Source organism: Trachurus japonicus, chromosome 7, assembly GCF_045865225.1.
Source record: "Trachurus japonicus isolate A0001 chromosome 7, Traja_1.0".
NCBI lineage: Eukaryota > Metazoa > Chordata > Actinopteri > Carangiformes > Carangidae > Trachurus > Trachurus japonicus.
The window spans coordinates 4,760,324-4,766,038 of NC_140913.1; the positions used below are offsets into that span (position 1 = coordinate 4,760,324).

The window sequence follows — 5,715 nt, forward strand, 5'->3', positions numbered from 1 at the left end:
TTCATGGGAAATGGAGTCTTTCTTCAGGCAAAACACTACCGCTTTGGTCCACAGGCACCGCCAAATTCAACCAAAACTGAAAGTTCTTTAGTATTGCTTTAAACTCATCCTCTCCTTCCTCTTTCTCCTCCTCTTCCTGTTCATGCTCTCCAGTGTCATGGGGATCAACCAGTGAAGTTGGTAGGATAGGACCACAGGACCACACAGGTTTCAACACTCCTTCATCAGTCTTCATCCATCCCTGCCCCTCATCATAGGGTTTTGGTTTTTCCAGAATAGGTTCATCAAGGCGACACGGTAGGTCACAAGTCGGGCATGTGGTTTCAGAGCAAAGTGGCATGGAGGAAGGCGAGCCAGGTCAACCTTAGACTTGCAAGTGAGTTTCTTGTCCTCCCCCACCATGTTGCGTAGCAACTTGGCACGGATAACATCCACTGAAGACTCACAACTCTGTCCAGACATCAGACTGGTGAATTGCTCCAACTGCCTCAGCATCTCAGGCTTTACACTCTAGCAGTCACTGAGTTGACTGAATACGTGAAACCTGGGATTCTTCTTGACAAATACTTCGTTACTGTACTTAAGTAAATTTTTCAGGTATCTGTACTTTACTTGAGTATTTATTTTTCTGACGACTTTTTACTTTTACTCCCTACATTTATACGCAAAAATATGTACTTTCTACTCCTTACATTGTAAAAACAGGCTCGTTACTCTTTTTTTTTTGACACGACGTAAAAGCACCGGTAAAAGACGTGACGAACTAGAGAGGGAGAGAGGGCGAGAGGGAGGAGGGAGGGGGGACGGTAGAGAGAGAACCGAGTTACCAACTTGTAGCGACTGTAGCAGCAACATGGAGGCAGCAGCATGGAGGAAGGAAGCGATGGTGGTCTATCCGACGGGGGGGAGGGGGATTTTGAACACCGTACAGCGCATTTACCGTTTACGAGCGGCAAAGCGCAACCTGTCCATGTGCCCGTGTGTGTGTGTGCGCGCGCGCGCACGTACGTGTACATGCGGTGCGACCGCACGCGAGAGAGCCGGCAGGTGGACTGACTGACAGATGAGAGGTGGTGAAACGCTGTTTAAAAATTATTATTAGGCTATTATTATTTTGTGAGAGTCTGTGGCCGCCCAAACGTTGGGAAACACTGCCTCTGGTCAGTTCAATCTTGATTATTCTGTCTGAACTTTTTTTATTTAACAAAATTATCAAATGATGTAGGTTTCATTAACGGCAAAAATTCATTTTTACTTTTACTTTCAAAGTACATTTCAGAGCCTGTACTTTTTACTTGAGTAAAGGAGTTGACTCAGTACTTCTACTTTTACCAGAGTATTTTTTTTTACACATGTATCTGTACTTCTACTTAAGTACAGAATATGAGTACTTTTGCCACCTCTGCTGTTCACATTAGCAATAGAAATCAGAACTGGACAGCATACCCCCTCTTTACTAGAGCAAAGGCTTTGAGCAAAATCATGTGGAAATACAGAATATTAAGTCACCTCTCCGGTTAGTTGTGCTCTCTTAACATATCATAAAGCGCTTAGGCCTGAATCTCAAATAGTGAGGTTTAAAGGGAAAATTGAAATAATAGCTAAAACAGGACAAAATACCGGTACAAACATTAAAAAAACAAAAAATGATTGGTTTATTGGATTTTCATTTTGAAATACACAAAATAAAATTGAAACACAAAGCGTTCTTCTTTTTGAGTATCAAAGAACAATTAACTAAAATTTAAAAACAGTTTGATTTTCATGTTCTATTTCATATAACAAAAATAAAATCACTAGATGACAGAAACAAAAAAACAAACTTTATCTTCATATTCACTGACACTGGAAGTTGTCATTTACAAGGCAAAGCTGTGGGCCGGATTCGGACTGGTCTATCAGGCCAGTTGATAGTCTTGCCTGGGCCCGGGTTGGAACGAGGTTGGAACGAGATAGTCTTAGGACCCCCACCCCCAACTCAAATATTACATAGCTATTTTTTTCCACAAATAGGCTTATTTTGAAACAGTATTCTATAATTTAATGCCTTGGGCCAGGACAACAGACCCGTTTCCCCCCCCTATTGGCGGGGGACAAAGTCTTCACACGCACATGCTCACAACATACAGAGTAGAAGAAGGGAAAAGGGAGATATAGCAGGTCCATATTTTGGTTATAACTTTTGCCACCTGTGACGTACGTTGGGGACTCAAGCTTCTGCCATTTTCATCTTGAAATCTCCTTTCTGCCCCCACTTTCATCTGATATGCGTACTGATTTCTGTATATGTCAGGCCTTGTTTTACTGTCTGAAATCATATCCGAGTAGATTTTGGCCTACAGAACCACATACACACAGGTACCGTAGCGCTCATTGGCGCTCTTGCCTTGAAAATGACAACATTTGGTGTCAAAATATTAAAAAAAGAAGTGTTTTTGGTCTGTTTATTTGTTTCTGTTGACTGCTGATTTAATTTTTTGTTATGTGACATAGAACATGAAAATCAAACTGTTTTTAAAATGTAGTTAATTGTTCTTTGACACTCAAAAACAAGAGCACTTTGTGTTTCAATTTTATTTTTTGTATTTCAAAACGAAAATAGAATAAACCAGTGATTTTTGATTTTTAATTCCCATTCATCGAAAGAAAATCCAATGACCAAAAGATACACTGACCCAGCAGGACTGATTTTGATTTTAATATTTAATTGGTCGGGTTTACATGACCCGGAAGGACCAAGGTACGTTTTATCAGTCTGTTTTCTGGGAATAATTGACATAAGGAGAAACCAGAAACAAGCCGTTTTTTCGTTTTTTCGTTTTGGAAAAAAAAACGGAAATCAAAATTTCAGTTTGTTTTCTCGTTTTTGGTTCTTATTTAACAAAACGAATTTACCACTCAATATTTTGTTTCCGTGGGTGGGCGGGTCCTCTGATTGGCTAGTGTGCTTCCTTGCCCTGTGCCCTTCAAAATAAAAGTTCCTCAATTTGATAATGTCGACAAAAATATTACTGTAGGCTAGTAGGCTACAGACACTAGCAGACATAGAGGACCCCATCACCCACAGTCAAGACTGACACGGCTTCAAATAACAATAATAGTAGGCTATTCATAATGAAAATGAAAACTTATGAAGTTATGATGACTTCAGTGTAGATGTTTAGCCACAAGGTGGCGCAGTTATTACACGAAGAGTAGATCTGAGGGCTTTACTACGACGGAGGCTCACAACATATCGTGTGTATTATTGAAAGCGAGGGGTGTGCCTATAGGCTAGTGAGTAGGCTACAGAGTGTCTACTCTGTACAGTGACAAAGACTGTACAGTAACTTACTGTACTGTAGCGAGATTCACGCAACGCGTGAAATGTGAGTGACAGTGATCACAAACGAGAGCATTATGACTGATAGCTCCCCTGGTAGAACAGCTCCCTCAGTAAGCTGATTCATCCACTAGTGTGGGTTCGAGTCTCAGTTTAGGTTGTACCATTAATTAATGTGTTTTCTTTTCATCATTATGATCACATAAGGCTTAAGTTTGAGCAAATAAATGAGCAAATGAGCATTAATTCTCCGCCAGGCCGAGGCACCAACTTCCCTGCTTGTGTACGTTGTCTGCAACGGCTTATGACACGCGCCTTCCCTGCAGAGTGACAGCCCAGGACAGGTGCTGAAGTGTGGGAGAGGAGGGAGAGACTGGGCTCCGCGGGGCTCTTGCAACTTGCGGCGGATCAGGAAGGGTGGAGGACCGACATGACAGGGGGTCTTGGTCTCCTGGTACCTGTGCTGGCCAGGAAAATGCACAGTGTACACGTGTACATATTTAAGTACACGTTCACATCCCTATACACATGTACACAAGCAGGGAAGTTGGTGCCTCGGCCCGGCGGAGAATTAATGCTCATTTGCTCATTTATTTGCTCAAACTTAAGCCTTATGTGATCATAATGATGATGAGAAAAGAAAACACATTAATTAATGGTACAACCTAAACTGAGTCTCGAACCCACACTAGTGGATGAATCAGCCTAATGAGTGAGCTGTTCTACCAGGGGAGCTATCAGTCATAATGCTCTCGTTGGTGATCACTGTCACTCACATTTCACGCGTTGCGTGAATCTCGCTCCCCACGAGTGAAATGGCCACTTTGAAGTAGTATCTATATTGAACGAAGTTACTGTACAGTCACTGTACAGAGTAGACACTCTGTAGCCTACTCACTAGCCTATAGGCACACCCCTCGCTTTCAATAATACACACGATATGTTGTGAGCCTCCGTCGTAGTAAAGCCCTCAGATCTACTCTTCGTGTAATAACTGCGCCACCTTGTGGCTAAACATCTACACTGAAGTCATCATAACTTCATAAGTTCTCATTTTCATTATGAATAGCCTACTATTATTGTTATTTGAAGCCGTGTCAGTCTTGACTGTGGGTGATGGGGTCCTCTATGTCTGCTAGTGTCTGTAGCCTACTAGCCTACAGTAATATTTTTGTCGACATTATTAAATTGAGGAACTTTTATTTTGAAGGGCACAGGGCAAGGAAGCACACTAGGACCCGCCCACCCACGGAAACAAAATATTGAGTGGTAAAGTCTTTTTGTTAAATAAGAACCAAAAACGAGAAAACAAACTGAAATTTTGATTTCCGTTTTTTTTTCCAAAATGAAAAAATGAAAAAACGGCTTGTTTCTGGTTTCTCCTTATGTCAATTATTCCCAGAAAACAGACTGATAAAACGTACCTCCGTCCGGAAGTTTGGCGATATCAAAGAGACGCAGTCACAAAGATCATTCATAGTGGCAGTGAACATCCGAGGAGCTGGAGGGTAAAACATCAGTTCAGCGACAAGTAAAAAAAAAACTCACTGTAGCCTATATTCGTGCAGGAGCGGAGACACAGCCGTTGCAGGGCCAAACTTCCGGGTCACGTAAACCCGACCAATTAAATATTAAAATCAAATTCAGTCCTGCTGCCTGTTTTTTCATTTCGTATTCTTGATCTGAAATATGAAAAACCAGACATTTTTTCATTTTTTGTGTTGGATTCAAAAACAAAAAACAAAATAAGCTGTCACTTTTTCGTTTTTTGATTTTTGATTTCCAATCGAAAATAGAATGAATGAATGATACACGGATTACGGATTCAATAGTTTTCGGACAGTTCGGTTTGAAGAAAAAATCAAACTAACGAAACATACACTGACCGATGTGCGTGTCTATCTCTCTTTTCACTACACAAATACAGACATTGTAACATGTGATAATCCATCAATCCACCGATTGATTATTAAAAAGGCTTCGTTGAAAGCAAGCGACCAGGAGCAGGCTCAGGAAAACAGCGGAGAAGTGAGCCACAATGGCGGCTCCTGGCCAGTACGATGTAAACAGAATGTCTCTAACAGAAAGTTATTGTCGAACCCAGTAAATCTTTTTCAAATAATGAATTCAGAGTAAATCTATTTTTTTAATGGAAAAGCAATACTTTTATTCTGCATCCCTCTAAATGCTCTGTAGGTATTTTTAAAATAATATGGCTTTTAATAAAGATTATCCATATTCAACCTATAACCTCTATTATTTAACCATGTTTAGGAAAGGCTTTCTAAACTTTTTCTGTTTATTTTAACATTTATTTTCTCTCAAATTATGCAGTGTCACCAACGGGAGCATCATTAATCACAAAATTGAAAGAGGAGAACAAATTGGCTAAG

The 5,715-nt window shown here is 40.6% G+C and overlaps 2 protein-coding genes across 2 annotated transcripts in view; one reads left to right on the forward strand and one right to left on the reverse strand.

The window, feature by feature from the left end:
- Positions 1–5,715, forward strand: part of LOC146984045 (galactose-specific lectin nattectin-like) — a 170,951-nt gene that overhangs the window by 57,165 nt on the left and 108,071 nt on the right. The gene's annotated exons all lie outside the window — the stretch shown is intronic.
- Positions 1–5,715, reverse strand: part of acss2 (acyl-CoA synthetase short chain family member 2) — a 223,175-nt gene that overhangs the window by 47,209 nt on the left and 170,251 nt on the right. The gene's annotated exons all lie outside the window — the stretch shown is intronic.